Here is a 15,847-nt window from a genome sequence, read left to right on the forward strand (position 1 = left end):
TAGGTATATTTTCGGAGTGAAGTACTGAACTCTTTTTCTGAGAATTATGTCACCTTAATTCAGTAATTTGGTATGCCTCAGGGTTTGCATGTATTTTAGAGATACTGTAATGAAGCGTGTGAGTATTCATTTAAACACAGAAGTCCCCCAAGAATAAAAGGCATGCCTAATTCACTGGAAATGCTATCATTCTCAGAATGTTTCCAGGAGTAATGCAAACTTGTACTAGCTAGGTTAGATAAGTTATTAGGAGCATATGGGGATGAAATGGGTAAAATGTGCTAAAGAGATCATTGAAAATTAGGTCATCCTCAAATGAATTAATTAAAACTCAGAGTTTACAAACTGAAAGACTATTGAGGGGTTTGCCTCTTTTTCTTTTCTTTTTTTTCCCTTAATTTCTCCCCTATCTTTTTCCTTCTGGCCTCTGGTTTGGATGGACTTACATTCACCATTTCATTGACTTCAAACCTTTTGTTTTTAGGAACCCAACTTAAGTGCTATGCAGAAAAATGGAATTTTACAATTCAAAGTAATTTTTTGTCCTATATAGTGGATTTGAGAATTAGCAAAAATACTGTATGCTACAAAATTAAAACTGAATAAACAGAGAACTATTGGTATAGAACAAAATATTTTTTCTTTTTCTTTCTTTTTTTTTTTTGTAACTACATTTTACTGGAAAACAGTGCCAGATGGGTTTTAAAAACTCTATAAGTTGCTTGAGTTACCTTTGCTCATTCTAGGATATGCTTCTTTTTATCCTTCACGTGACCCTTACACCACTCCAAGTGTTAAAATAATTGCATATAACTTTGGATTTTTCTTCTGCTTATTAAAATTTAAAGTAACAAATAGAAATGTGATGTAACTGAAAATCTTAAGTTTGGGAATTAGATGGCTCTATATTGAAACCTTGGCTTGTCTTTTTGTGTTGTTGTTGTGTAGACCTGGATATTTTTCTTTTTTTTTAATTTTTTTAATATGTATTTATTTTTGAGAGAGAGAGAGAGAGACAGAGAGAGAGAGAGAGAAGCAGACAGAGCATGAGAGGGGAGGGGCAGAGCTCAGAGAGGGAGACACAGATTCTGAAGCAGGCTGTGAGCACAGAGCCCAATGGATATTTTTCTTAATCTTCATAAGCTTTATTTTTCTCCTTTCAGACATAAATATTACACATATTATTACTATATATTTTTTAAATTAAATCTGGAAAATAAAATCTCTTCTAATAATGTATACCAGCATATTTAATGACAGAAAAACATATTTTTGTCTCATTCTCATTATTTATATTTATGCTAAATACACATAGGTCCATCCTTTATAAACAATGTATACACTTTCGTCATCAGTCTTCTAAGTATGTTTTTATTAGAATCTAAACTGCATATTATCAAATGGATGTTAAATTGTGCTTTTGAAGCTCAGTTCAAAATGATTCCCGTTCTATGGTTTAGACAATAAAGATGAGGAAAAACATAATTTTGGGAAGAAAATCAATGACCATGTGTGTCACATTTACACATAGAAAACTGTCAACAGCAAGCGTTTGCATCAGTGCCAAAATGATCCCTGATAGTCTGATATTTATGCTGGAAAGAAATGTATAATGCTGCTGGTAGAGAAACTTCAGTCTACATCCATACAATATAAACATTTAAGTAGTTGAAGTGCAAGAATATAAGACTAGCATTTTGGTTTCCACTTAAATGACATGATAGTTGATTAATATACTTTCATTAATGTCATTGCTATTTGCATTATGTAGACACAGCATAAGCTAGGCGGGAAAAAATAATCAGAGGGTTTTACTAGAAGCTTTTTCCATCCATTTCAATATGTTAGTTGGTTATAGAATATTTTTCCTATGAGAATATATTATTAAACAGTACTAGAGTGAGATCAGAAAAAATTTACATTTCTTAGGAACTTCTCCAAATAATACAGTGGCCATGAATAAATTAATTAAGGTAGAGAGATGTTATTATGTTGGCCTCAAGTGACAAAATCAAGGTCATGGTTTTATTGTAGAAGGCAAATAGTAATCTGTGTTCATTGGAATACAGTGATCCATCAAAATCTTGATAGATTGGTGTGAGGAAGAATATCTCAAGTGTTTGAGTACAACTCTGTTTATCTAAATTGTTTAGTACATATTTCTACAATCTAAAATTATATTTTATAAACTAAAGTTTAGCCAGTTATTTGTATAAACCAAATGTTCTACAGTGACACTTTTTAAACTAAAAAGACACATGCATATGTTAATATGATAAAATATGATATTTTTCAACATTATTATTATTATTATTATTATTATTATCATTATCATTATTTCTTATTCTACCAGAGTTTCCTCTTGCTGTACATAGCAGGACATTTGTGATATGCTGATGTTATTATTCTTCAATGATGGGAACAAAAACATGAAAATAAAAATACACCACTGGAGAGAAAATTATTTTCAATCTCAGTGAATGACACAAAATATTAATAAATAATCCTTAAAAACCATTTCAGTTTTCTTTAATCATGTATATGTATTCAAAGGCAAATAAAGATTAGATTTATAAATATAATGCCATGTCCTCAGAGTAGGAAAATAATACATTCACATTTTTTTAGTTCATGTACATGAATCTTAATCAATTTATTTAGGAAATGATCTTTGAACAAATGAAGAGAATTTTAGTTACTTTTAACTGCATATGTAATTACATGAAATTATGAGGAATTTATTTGGAATAAAATCCAATTTGGAATATCCTTTGTTGCTGCAAATAGTTTCATAGACTGAACTATTAAAAATCATTATCACTAAAATGCAGGTATTTCAAAGGCATCACATTAAAACAAGCTCACTATATTCTATCAGTATGCTTTTAAACATGAGTTTAATTCTGATTGTTTCAAAAGTTCTGAATCATATCCTGTGTATGTTAGGAGTAAGATTACTAAAATAAAGTAAAGGGAAATAAAACTATATCTATGCCTATGATTGTTCATTTAAGCACATTTTTACTCCAATTCTTTGATAAACATTGCAACCAAGATGTCCCTCAGTTGGTTAGTGGATAGCAAAACTGATGCATCCATTCAATGCAAAATTCTTCAATTACAAAAACAAATGCACAACCAAGCCACAAAATGATATGGAGGGACCTTGGATCATATTGCTAAGTGAAATAAGCCAGTCTGAAGAAACTATATGATGTATGATTCTAATTTTCTGACATTCAGGAAAAGGCAAAACTATAACAACTGTATAAGGGTCAGTGGTTGCTGTGAGTAGTAGGGGGTGGTTGAATGGGTGAAGCACACAAGATTTGCTTAGAGCAATGAGACTATTCTGTATGATATCACAATGTTGGATACATGCCATCATGCATTTGTCAAAATTCGTAGTACTTTATAGCACAAAGTATGAACCTTAATATTTGCAAATTTTAGAAATATCACTTAGGAGGTCAGGGGATCCCAGGATGGAATGAAGAAAACTGGTAATACTATCTAACCTCGTGAAACAACCTCACTAAAGGGTGAGGGATAAAATACTGACCTACCTAATTTTGGAAATGAAGTCTGTATGACGAAAACAAAGGCACTGTACATAAACGCTGTACTCTAGTTGACAGAGTGGTTTCCTATAAGGGTATAGGTTAACAGTACTGATATTACTTTATATGTATAGTAGAATTGAACAATTAAGTAAATGGAAGATGGACGGGATGAGCCAGGTTTCCCACTGTTGGAGAGGGAGTCTGTAAAGAAACAAGGAAAGGAAGCTAGAATGATCCACATGATAATAATGGACTAGAGTTGGAGACATCAACAAGAACTCTTATTTAGTTCAAAATAGATACAGATTGTTAGACGTAGAAATATTTATGCATATGTGTACCTTATATGAATTAGTATACATACATATATTTCCTTGTTTAGTCAGCTGAGAAAACCTAGAAACAATGGTACTCCAGTAGTGATGAGCACATGTGGCATCAAGATCTAGATTTCTTTTTTTTTTAATATTTTTTCATTTATTTATGAGAGAGAGCAAAGACAGAGCGTGAGCAGGAGAGGGACCGAAAGAGAGGGTGACACAGAATCCGAACAGGCTCCAGGCTCTAGGCTGTCAGCACAGAGCCCAACACGGGGCTTGAACCTACAGACCGTGAGATCATGACCTGAGCTGAAGTCAGACACTTAACCAACTGAGCCACGCAGGCACCCCTAGATTTCTAACACCATTCTCCAATAGCATGGAAAAAGGCTTCTCAGAGAAATAGTTGATGTTAGGTTTGGAGCAGAGAGGATGCAAAATGAACCTGGAGCATCTAATAGTGCTAACACACACACACACACACACACACACACACACCGTGGGTCTATGTCAAAGGGACATTGCAGTCAACAGAAAAAGTTCCCAGTAGCCAAAGCTGGAAAAAAATTAAGCAACACGTTGAATAAAGAAATATTGCATTATAGCACAAAGTATAAAACAAATATCCATGTGCTCATACTAACCTAAATGAGTTTTTAATATATAAATGAGGGAGAATAGATAAATCTTCCATGCAGAATAATTCTAAATCATTTATATAAACATTAAGGAGTGAGAACATAAATTCCCTCTCCTTAAATATGGGCTACACATGTGAATTTCCTTGCAAAGAGTACACTGTAGAAGGGGCAAAGAGAGTAACTTTACAGTGGAGAAACCTGACAAACGCTACCTCAGCCAAATGATTGTGGTCAACATCAATAGTGTAGTTCATGTTGATAGTATGTGCTGTTGATAGTAGGTAATGATACTCATCAGAAAGTTCTACTGTGTCTCTGTCATCTACAGAAAAGCCCCAAAGCCCATATTTAACCCCGAGGAAAAGAAAAAGATCAGACAAATCCCAACGGAGGGGCATTCTACAAAAACCCTGACTAGTATTGCTCAAAACTGGCATGGTCATCCATAATGAGGAAAATCTGAGAAATTCTCACAGCCAAGAGAAGCCTAAGAGATATGGTGACTAAACATTGTGTGGATAGAATACTAGAACAGGAAAAAGGGGATAGATAAAATCTATGAAGATCCAAATAAATAATAGGCTTCAGTTAATGGTCTAGTATCGATATTGATTAATTGTAATACATATGCCATATTGTGTGAGATGTTGATAATAGGGGAGACAGGATCAGGAGTGTGTGGGAACTTTGTAATATCTGAAAGTTTTCTATAGATCTGAACTGTTTTAAAATAAAAAAGTTTATTTAAAAAACGTAGCCTATCCTTTCTGCTTAATTTGTGACAACAATGAAACAGACTGAACAGGTAAATGTTTGGATTCTTTCCTTAATAATATGATTAAATAAAAATTTAAAGTAATATGCACCCATTTCCTTTCCTTTCTTCTTCTTCTTCTTTTTTGTACAGGCATAACATGTTGCCAGTTGACCTAATTACTATTAGAAATTGAGCCAGCTTTTCTTTGGTGCTAAATTCATTTTCCTTCAAGGAAAGCTTTTAAGAGAAGCTCATTAACAATTTCATTTCACTAAGTTTGTAGCACATGTGTAAGTTTCTCTTGCTTGCATATGCAAGCTCACTGGAGCAATAAAAAAGAAGAAAATATCTGGACTTGTGCTGTTTATCACCTGTGATATGACAACAATCCACCCACCTGAGGAGATGCAGTGGTTAAAGCATAAACAAATGATTCCGATACAATGGGACTGAGTCACTATTTTGTCTGTCTGTCTATCTATCTATCTATCTATTTAACTTTATTTATTAATTTTGAGAGAGACAGAGACAACACGAGTGGGGGAGGGGAAGAGAGAGAGGGAGACAGAGAATCCCAAGTAGGGTCTGCCCTCTAAGTGTAGAGCCTGACACGAGGCTTGAACCCACAAAATGGTGAGATCATGCCCTGAGTTGAAACCAAGAGTCGCATGGCTTAACCAACTAAACCAGCCAGGTGCCCATGAAACAATGGAATTGAATAATTATTTTAATATATTTTATTAAGTACCTAAAAGATATCCAGGCATTCTTCTTTCTAGAAGAGTAACCTGGCTATAAATATAGGTTCCAAACATTGCCCATAAAAGTAGTATATGTATATTATGAATTTATTCAACACATTAGTTGAACACCTAATGTGTGTCAGACAATTCCAGTCCTAGAGATGTATCAGTGAGTAAAACTCATACATATCACCATCTTTGTACTCATAGCACTGTGTATTCTTTATTATGGACTATTTATATATGGGTCTTAAATTCTAGAAGTTAAGGAAAACAATAGCATTTTAAGTTCTTGTATAGCTCCACTTCTAGGCTTCCTTGAGTCCTACCAATAAAGGAAATAAGTAATCAAAACTCCTTCCTCTAAGAAGTAATGTGTTAAAATCTTAAACCAGAAGAATTTAAACACAAGAAAAAGTAGCTATAGGTTTGTTCGTGGTCTGTAGAGACTTAAAACTTTGAAAAAAAAATTTTTAAAAAGAATACTTTACCTCCACCTGCCCCATACCTCTGTTTTCCTCTCTCTCCAAAATTTGCAACATTTTTTTTTAAGTTCTTTCAAGGAGTATTTATTAAACACCAACATCAGTTCAGTTTTTGCAACAGAATCTGCAACTAACTCTAAAGATACTATTTCTACATGAGAAATTTTATGAACTAGATCATACCTATTTTATCCTATTGCAGACTTTAAAATGCAGTAAATTTTATTGGCTTTAAAGTCCATCCTAAATATTCTGAGGACCAAGAAAATAGGACAGACTGAGTCCCACATACCGCATGTCTAAAATTTGGAAGTTACAGTTGCATAAATTAGCAGACTTAAATTGCAAAGTTGCATTCCTTTACCTCTACAAATACAACGTCAAAACAAGAAGCTAAAAAATATGTTACTATAGGTTGAATTGTGTTTCTGTCCCCAAAATTGAGATGTTAATGTCCTAACCGCCAGTGCCTGTGGACCTTATTTGTAAATAGGGTCTTAGTCAAGATAAATTGAGGTCATAGGGTGGTCGTTAATCCAGATGACCGGCGTCCTCATAAGAAGAGGGGAATCTAACTGAGATACACAAGGAGAGCACCATGTGAAGACGCAGGTACATGCAGACCTAAAAGGAAGATAGCTATCTCAACAGGGAGCCATTCGAACACTGGAGAAATGCTGTCACAAGCCAAGGAGCACGTGGAGTTACTAGAAATTTAGAAGAGGCCAGGAAGGATCTTCCCCTAGAAGCTTTGGAGGAAGTAAGGCCCAGCTGACACTTTGATTTTGGTCTTCTAGCCTCTAGAACTGTGAAAACAAGTTTCTGTTGTTTTAAGCCATCTAGTTTGTGGTCCTTTGTAACGACAGCCTTAGGAAATTGATAAACATGTGAATAACTGTCATTTTTGTGAAATGAGAAAAATTTAGCCACTTATCAAAGATAATATAATTATTGTTGTACAAGTTCAGCTGTTATGTTGATAGATAGGCAAGGTTTATGTGAAAAAAATACTTTCATGATTCAACAACTACATATTTTTCCAGTTATGTATTATTAAAAATTATGTTTTTATCATACAATTTATATTTCTTGCCTTCATCTTGACAAAAATAGCTATTTTTCATGGTCAATATTTTACTTGATTTGTCTTCTGTTGGCAATAATTACTGGCATATACTTTTAAAATGATAACAATATCTTTAAAATATTTAGATGTAAAGAATTATAAACAATAAGTAAATTTATTTCCAGATTACAATATTTAAATATAGTTTCACAAACATGTAATTTAAATATATATATTAAAATATAATTACCAGGGGCACCTGGGTGGCTCAGTTGGTTAAGCGACTGATTTTGGCTCAGGTCGTGATCTCACAGCTTGTGGGTTCGAGCCACGCGTCGGGGTATGTGCTGACAGCTCAGAGCCTGGAGCCTGCTTCAGATTCTGTGTCTCCCTCTCTCTCTGCCCTTCCCCTGCTCGTGCTCTGTCTCTCTCTCAAAAATAAATAAACATTAATGTTTTTTTAAAAAGAAATAATTACATTTAAAGAAATATTTTTATGAAATTTGTTATTTTAAAATTATTTCTTAATGTTTATTTATTTTTGAGAGAGGGAGAGAGAGAAACACACAGAGAGTGTGAGTGGGGGAGGAGCAGAGAGAGAGAGAGAGAAGGAGACAGAGAATCCAAAGCAGGCTCCAGGTTCTGAGCTGTCAGCACAGAGCTTGATGTACGGATAGAACTTGCAAACTATGAAATCGTCACCTGAGCCAAATTCAGCATTTAACAAATTGAGCCACCCTGGCACCCCTTCTCATTTTTAATTCTAATGTTCAAGGTGAATCTAATGTGCTAATGCAAAGAATCAGATTCAAGATAATATTGTTCTGCATGAATAAAAAAAGAGAAGGTTCGGCACATTTAAATAGAAATGTGTCTTTTGTTTTGGACCAGGGTTAACAATGTTTGTGAAGCATTTAGATGGTGCCATTAAATAAAAGATTAACTTATGACTACTATCAGGTAAATGGTTGGACTCTGTGTTAAGTGATCTGATGCATGGATTTACAGGGGCTGTCAAGGAGCATTCACAAGTTTCTCTTTCCCTATCCCTGTTACACAGTCTGCTAAATTAACGATTACCTGGTTTTAAATCTTGTAATGTTCAATATTTCATGATCCAGAATATGCTGGAAATCATTAACAATTCACCAATTTTGATCCTCTAAACATTTTAAAGGTTTGTCTTAGAATTTAAAAATTTTTACATTTTCTTTATTTTTACCTTGGGAGGAATCGATAAATTTCCTTAATAACATAGCTCAAATCATACAAAGAAAGTCATTGTGGAATAGAATAAATATAGAAATCGACTTTATGTGAAACTTCAAATATTTCTTTACTTTAAGCAGCGGTTTCTAAACAATACCTATGATAAACCAAATGGAAGAAATACTCTTTAAAGCAAATTTTTAACTTATCAGAAGAAACTATTTGAAAGCAGGCTAAATTTGGGCATTCTATAAGGTACACAGTTTTACAATGCAGCATTGTTCTAAATCTATTTCACACATAAAAGGAAAAAAATACATGGTATTATCTGGAGAGAAAGGGAATGACTAAGAACTTTTTAAAATGCTGTCTATTCAACTTTTGTCACTTTCAGAGCAACGAATAGTGAGCAATGATGCCAAAATCTTTAATTCATGGGTCTCCATTGGCTCAGCTTACACAGTAGAAAATATATCCCACGTTCCTATAATATAGATATAATAATGGAAATGCATTTGTTATAAGTTCCTTGAAACTTCAATTGCCCTTATTTTTGCTTTCAAACTCATTCTGTGTCAGATATAAGAAAACAACAATAGTAACTACTGTATAGCCTGAAATGTGTTTACCTACGTTTACACAGATAGGTGGGTAAGTAAGTAGGTAGATAAAGATGTAGATAAATCTTTATAGGAAAACCCATTTTGGAGGGCTCATGAGCATTTTTCTCAAATACTTTAACATGCTGTTGATTTTGTTTAATAAAACAATTGACACTCTATCTATTTTTAACTGACACAATTAGAGATCACCCTGTGCAGGTAATGGCAGTGAGTCCTTAACTTAGGACAGTATGTTTAGACAATGGTTGAAGGTTATGGATGAGTACAAACATTTCCAATGTATTTACTACAGCTACATATGATGCCTGCCAAATACTACTTTAACTCTTATTCTTAAAATTATAATGATTCCAAGAATTTATTTTGTTGAATGGTTTGTTTATGGAAGTGGTACTGTCTGGCAAATGAAACCATTTCTAGGAAGAGTGCTCACTTATCTTTCTTGGATTTCAACCAAACACATTTCAGAGACAATGACATAATGTATCTACAGAAGTTTAACTTGGCTGGCATAAGGTTTAAGTAGAAATATTCCATCCAAATATCTATCTATATCTATTAGGCATGCTGCCCATTTTTAAAGACTCATGACTTACGATAGTGGATCTCAACTTTGCACATTGGAATCACTTGGGAGCTTAGAAGACACTGATATCTGGGTTCCATCACCAGAAGTTCAGCTTTAATTGGTCATGGGCATTGGTTCCTGGGCATTGAAATTTTTAAAATCTCTCCAGGTGATTCTAATGTCTAGTGAAATAGTAGAACCACTGTGGTCTTAGGATTTTAAGAAGGCTTGGGTGAGAAAGGTAATATTTTAGGTTTTATAAATGTTCCTTTGAAATGATCATGCCAAGCCCAAAGTACTGACTTCTTTGAATATATTTTAACTCATATGTGGAATTTAAGAAACAAAACAAATGAGCAAAGGAAAAGAGAGGGAGAGAGAAGCCAAGAAACAGACTCTTAACTACAGAGAACAAATTGATAATTACCAGAGGGGAGGTGGATGGGGGAAATGTATGAAATAGGTGATGGGGACTAAAGAGTGCAGTTGTCATGATGAGCACCGAGTGATATATAGTATTCTTAAATCACTACATTGTGTACCTGAAATTAATATACCACTGTATGTTGGGGCGCCTGGGTGGCTCAGTTGGTTAAATGACCGACTTCGGCTCAGGTCATGATCTTACAGTTTGTGGGATTGAGCCCCTCATTGTGCTCTGTGCTGACAGCTTGGAACATGGAGCCTGCTTCTGATTCTGTGTCTCCCTCTCCCTCTGTCTCTCCCCACTTATGTTCTGTCTCTTTCTCAAAAATAAACATTAAAAATATTAAAAATATATATGCCATTGTATGTTAACTATACTGGAATTAAAAATTTCACAAAAATGAATTAATTAAAAAATAGCAGTTTTGATGGCACAAGTAGGTTATTGCGAATACACGATTAAATAAAATATGATTTAAAACCATGTCCTTAATATTCTTTTGGTTCCCAATCCATGGGGTTTTTACTGTTAAATTTTCTATGTCTGCATAATGTACTCTTTGTAGTAGGGCTTTATTTATTTATTTATTTATGTTTATTTTTGACAGAAAGAGAGACGGAGACAGCATGAGTGGGGGAGGGGCAGAGAGAGACGGGGAGACACAGAATCTGAAAAATTCAGATCATGATCTGAGCCGGAAGTCAGATGCTTAACCAAATGAGCCACCCAGGCACCCCTAAGAGCATATTTATTAATGTAGATTGGAATTCAGTCATGTGCCAGTAAATGTTTAACTAGCGTATCTTTGAAGACAAATGGCCCTGATTTGTAGTATTTTCTGCTCTCCATGATATATTCACTTGTACGGTGGCCACTCTCAACTTACAACAGCTGACAAAGTTTCTGAAAATTTACTAGGTGTTGCACATTTAGAGCTGGGTGCAATATCCCATTGCAACTCACCACCTGCACATGTTGAGCCTTTTGTATAACACTGGACACTCTTACGTAAAATGTCAGTTAATCCTCAAATCTACACAGTAATAGACTAACAGTGCAGTTTGTTCCAAATCAAAAGAAGGAAATAAGAGGCTTAAAGAAGATTTAAGTTGCTCAAATCAAGTCAGGCTGCAGCCATCAACATAAAATTTTGAACATCTGCCATGAATCAGGTGCTATACTTCCATCTGTAGATTCATGACAATATCCCTACCCTCAAAGGGCCTATATTCTACTCTGAAAAGACAGAAAAATCAATAAATCAATATTTAGGATAATCTTACTAGTTGATAAGAGCTAAGAGGAAAATGAGATTGATGCCGAGGGTGAGAATGACTGTTTTAGGATTTTTTTAGGTTGGACCACAGATAAATTTTCTTAGGAATTGCCACTTGAATTAAGTTTTATATGAAAACTTATATAGGTAGTACAGCTCTGGGGGAAGTGCTATATGGAAAAGGAACAAATGAAAAATGTGCTAAAACTAAGATAAGCCAGAAGTTTCTAAGGCACAACTAAAGATGGAGCAGGTACCTAGAAAAGGTAGTAGAGATAAGAAGCTGGGAAGGGTTATGACTAGTCTTATAGTTTGGATTCTATTCTGTGATGGAAAACCACTTAGGAGTTTTAGGCCCGGGAATGATGAGATCTAAAGCATGATGTATATGGTAACCCCACCTGCTCTGACCAGGGGATGAGTGGGGGCTGGGAGACCAACTCAAGGTTCTTGATGTAGTTCAGACTTTGAATAATGGTGACGTAGAATAGAGCAGAGTTTCCCAAGTTACGTGCAGAATATCAGCTTCTAAGATCTGAAAGTGCAGTTTTGTGGATCTAAGCATACTTGTCTTGATTGACCTATGACTTCAGCTCTGAGCCAGTGATGATACAACATCAATGTCCCTCTGCCATGGCATATCAGAGAAAGCACTGGAAAGTGGTTAGAAGTGAATATGGTAAGATCAATTCAGATTATGGATAATTTGAAGGTAGGGATGTCTACATTTGCTGATCACTTCACTGTGGGACTTAGAAGGAAAAATCAAAGACTATTAATCTGTCAGATAGGAAACGGATGGAACACTCAAAAGAGTAGACAAAACAAACTTTAATAAATGGACTCTTTACAAGGCAAAGGACAATTAAGGTGATACCAAAAGGAATGATGAATTACCCTGGGGCTCTCAGAAGCAGGAAGGTGTTTCAAACCTTAGCCCTAAAAGTGCAATGGAATGGTTGTTTTCACGTTAAAATACTACTTAGAAAAGTTACAGAAACTTCTACATGGAAATACAGAAAACCAAAAATGCTTTGGATCTTATTGACAGTGAGGGAAAAAGTAATCTTATCACTAGTAACACAGCTTTTTTTCCTGTTTTCCTCATCCTCTTCCTAGGATTAACTAGGGTATGGAATATTTGGCACAATAATACATTGATGTCTTTATAGTAAAAGTAATCCATAATAGTAAGAGAAAGTTTTCTTGTAGATTATTCACCCGAAGTATCTTAGAACCCTAAGTATACTTCTAGAACCCTAGAAGCAACCCTACTTCTAGAAAGTACCATAAGTATCTACTTTTTCTCTCCCTGATATGGAAGTTTAAGATTTCAACATCTTAAAAATCCTCAGTCAACTTTTTTTTTTATTCTGTGAATTAATTTTTGTTGTTATTGTTGCTTTATTATTATTATTATTATTATTATTATTATTTAATTTACATCCAAATTAGTTAGCATATACTGCAACAATGATTTCAGGAGTAGTCAACTCCTTTTAATGTAGTATTTGAATTTCAATTGTTAATTACCCAAATCATGATCTTTCATTCTACATCTGGCATTTGTGTTCTGTTCATTTCCTTGCTCATTAGTGTAACTGTTTCTTTCCCAATGCCTCTCTCTTAAATAGAGGTTTAGGTAAAGGAGCTATCAGCTAATCTGAAATTACAGCCTGGTTAGAGATCAGTGGATTCTTCAGTGTAATGATGATTATCATGATGTTTTCAGTCCAAGAGTTACAGTAGGAAGACTTTGAGAATCATTTTTTTCCCCGATTCTCACCTTCTTATAGGTTTATATGTATTTCTTATCTTCCAATTTTTAATTGAACTTTCAGTGAACTAAATTTAGTTGTGAACATATCAATACATCATATCAAATATCTCAAACATAAAGTATTCAAAAGTTCCTTGTGTTTTTTGTCTTAATGTTAAGAAGATAGATTAATATATATATACTAATATATAACATATACATATATATAAAAGCAGTATATATAACTAAACAAAAGGAATTCACATTATGTCAGGCATTAAGAAAAATAAAAATGTGAGAATTACAACCTTGCAAATTTAAGCATGGGGCTAGACAGGTTTCACAGATGGTTGAGAGAGAAAGAGACAGAGGAAAGATAGAGCGAGAGGGAGAGAGAGAGAAATCCTTTGAATTAATATTACTATCTTCAAAATAGAATGGTGAAAATAATGCAGACATTAATGGGTATGCTATTAGTGAAGCTTCCAGGTTCATATCATGGCCAGAATACCTAAATCTTACTTTTCCTTAGGTATTAAGGGTAATTGACTGTGGAGTCAAGGTTTATTGTAGCTTGACTATCATGTATGTTATATAGATATTTCTGAGTTTAGGGTATTAATATTGTCGTGCATGAGATTAGCACACATATATGATAGCCTTGGGCTTTTACTATAAAATGAATAGATGATTGGCTAATTACAAAATAATCTTTCTTGGGGCACCTGGGTGGCTCAGTTGGTGAAGCGTCTGACTTTGGCTCAGGTCGTGATCTCCCGGTTTGTGGGTTCGAGTGCCGTGTCACGCTCTGTGCTGACAGCTTGCTCAGATCCTGGAGCCTGCTTCGGATTCTGTCTCCCTTTCTCTCTGCCCCTGTCCCGCTCACACTCTGTCTCTGTCTCTCTCAAAATAAATAAACATTAAAAAATTTTTTTAAATAAAAAAAACAAAATAATCTTTCTTTTAAAATAGTAATTTTGAGGGGTGCCTGGGTGGTTCAGTCAGTTAAGCATCCGACTTCGGCTCAGGTCATGATCTCACGGCTGTGAGTTCGAGCCCCACGTAGGGCTCTGTGCTGACAGTTCAGAGCCTGGAGCCTGTTTCAGATTCTGTGTCTCCCTCTCTCTCTGACCCTCCCCCACTCATGCTCTGGCTCTCTCTGTCTCAAAAATAAATAAATTTAAAAAAAAATTAAAATAGTAATTTTGAAATTGCTGGCTTAATTTAATTTATTCTTCTTAGGCTCTATTATGTGTTAACTATTTATATGTTATATCCGCTTTTCTTAGTTTTCTGATAAAAATATGACCACAACAGACATATAAGTTGGTAGTTAAATTACTTAGAAATTAAAATAAAGATTTTAATGTCTATTATTAATTATTTGTAATGATAAACCCATTGCAAAGAGCCTCAGGGAACTTGTCAATTAAGTATTTCTAAGCCATAACAATAAAAATAGCCGTGGCATGAGAATTTTAATTATCAACCAATATCTCTTGGCCTAAAAAGTTAAGGGCTACAATATGCCCTCAAAGTCAAAACTAGCATTTCTGGAAAATAAGTACACAGGTAATCAACAGCACTTACTGATTTCTCCTTCTGGGTGGAAGCTGAAGCCATGAACCTAGTGAGCTTTGATTCCTGAAAATGAGATTTTTGGTTCCTAAATCTTTCATGGAATGGATATTGGAAACTCATAGAGGAGAAATGCCACATATCATTGTGAAATGTGGCATGTATCTGTACAGACAGGCATAGTTTTCATTCCTATTGAATCCTATGTTTTTGTTTTTTTTTTTTCATTGCTTGGATGGTATCTGGTACCACTAAAAACATACATCTCCACAATTCTTACTAATTTATTTAGTAGTTATTTGCAAAAATGACTAGTTGATCACAGTTGCTGAAACAGTATAACTAACTACAAATGTATGTCTAATGTCTTATATTTTCCTTGGACAGCTTTAGCTAGGGGGATTCAAAATGGGGTTTTAGTTTCTTCACATAGGAGCAAAAAATCCAAATCTAACTAAGTTAAGCAAAAATCAGTTTAAAAAAAAAGAATTGAAATATATAATTAGAGAGCTACCACTCACCAAATCAAAGAAATGCCTAAAAACTAGGCTTTGAGGAGGACAGAAAACCAAGTGAGCTCATCAATCTCAGCAGGAGAACTCAGTACTTCTTTTTCAGGGCACTGACATCATAATTAACCAGAATTAGCTGTTCATAACATTCTTTCCTTGTATTTTTCCATGTAAGATTTTTATGCCTAGGGATATAGTTTGATTACCATGGTTGGTGCACATGCCAAACATTTAATTGGGGCATGACATTGGAACAGGTCTGCTGATACTGTTCCCACAAGAACCATGTCTAAGTGGCAAATTTGCAATGCAAACTTCAC

General features: G+C 34.4%; 1 long non-coding RNA gene across 1 annotated transcript in view; it reads right to left on the minus strand.

The window, feature by feature from the left end:
* LOC131506133 (uncharacterized) overlaps positions 1-15,608 on the minus strand; it is a 29,996-nt gene extending 14,388 nt beyond the window's left edge. Inside the window, exons 1-2 of the long non-coding RNA XR_009258747.1 lie at positions 15,537-15,608; positions 15,028-15,081 (exon numbers count right to left, since the gene is read on the minus strand). This is a non-coding gene — a long non-coding RNA (uncharacterized LOC131506133). The remainder of the gene's footprint in view (positions 1-15,027; positions 15,082-15,536) is intronic.
* Between the last annotated feature and the right edge of the window lie 239 nt (positions 15,609-15,847).

Source organism: Neofelis nebulosa, chromosome 3 (genome assembly GCF_028018385.1).
Source record: "Neofelis nebulosa isolate mNeoNeb1 chromosome 3, mNeoNeb1.pri, whole genome shotgun sequence".
NCBI lineage: Eukaryota > Metazoa > Chordata > Mammalia > Carnivora > Felidae > Neofelis > Neofelis nebulosa.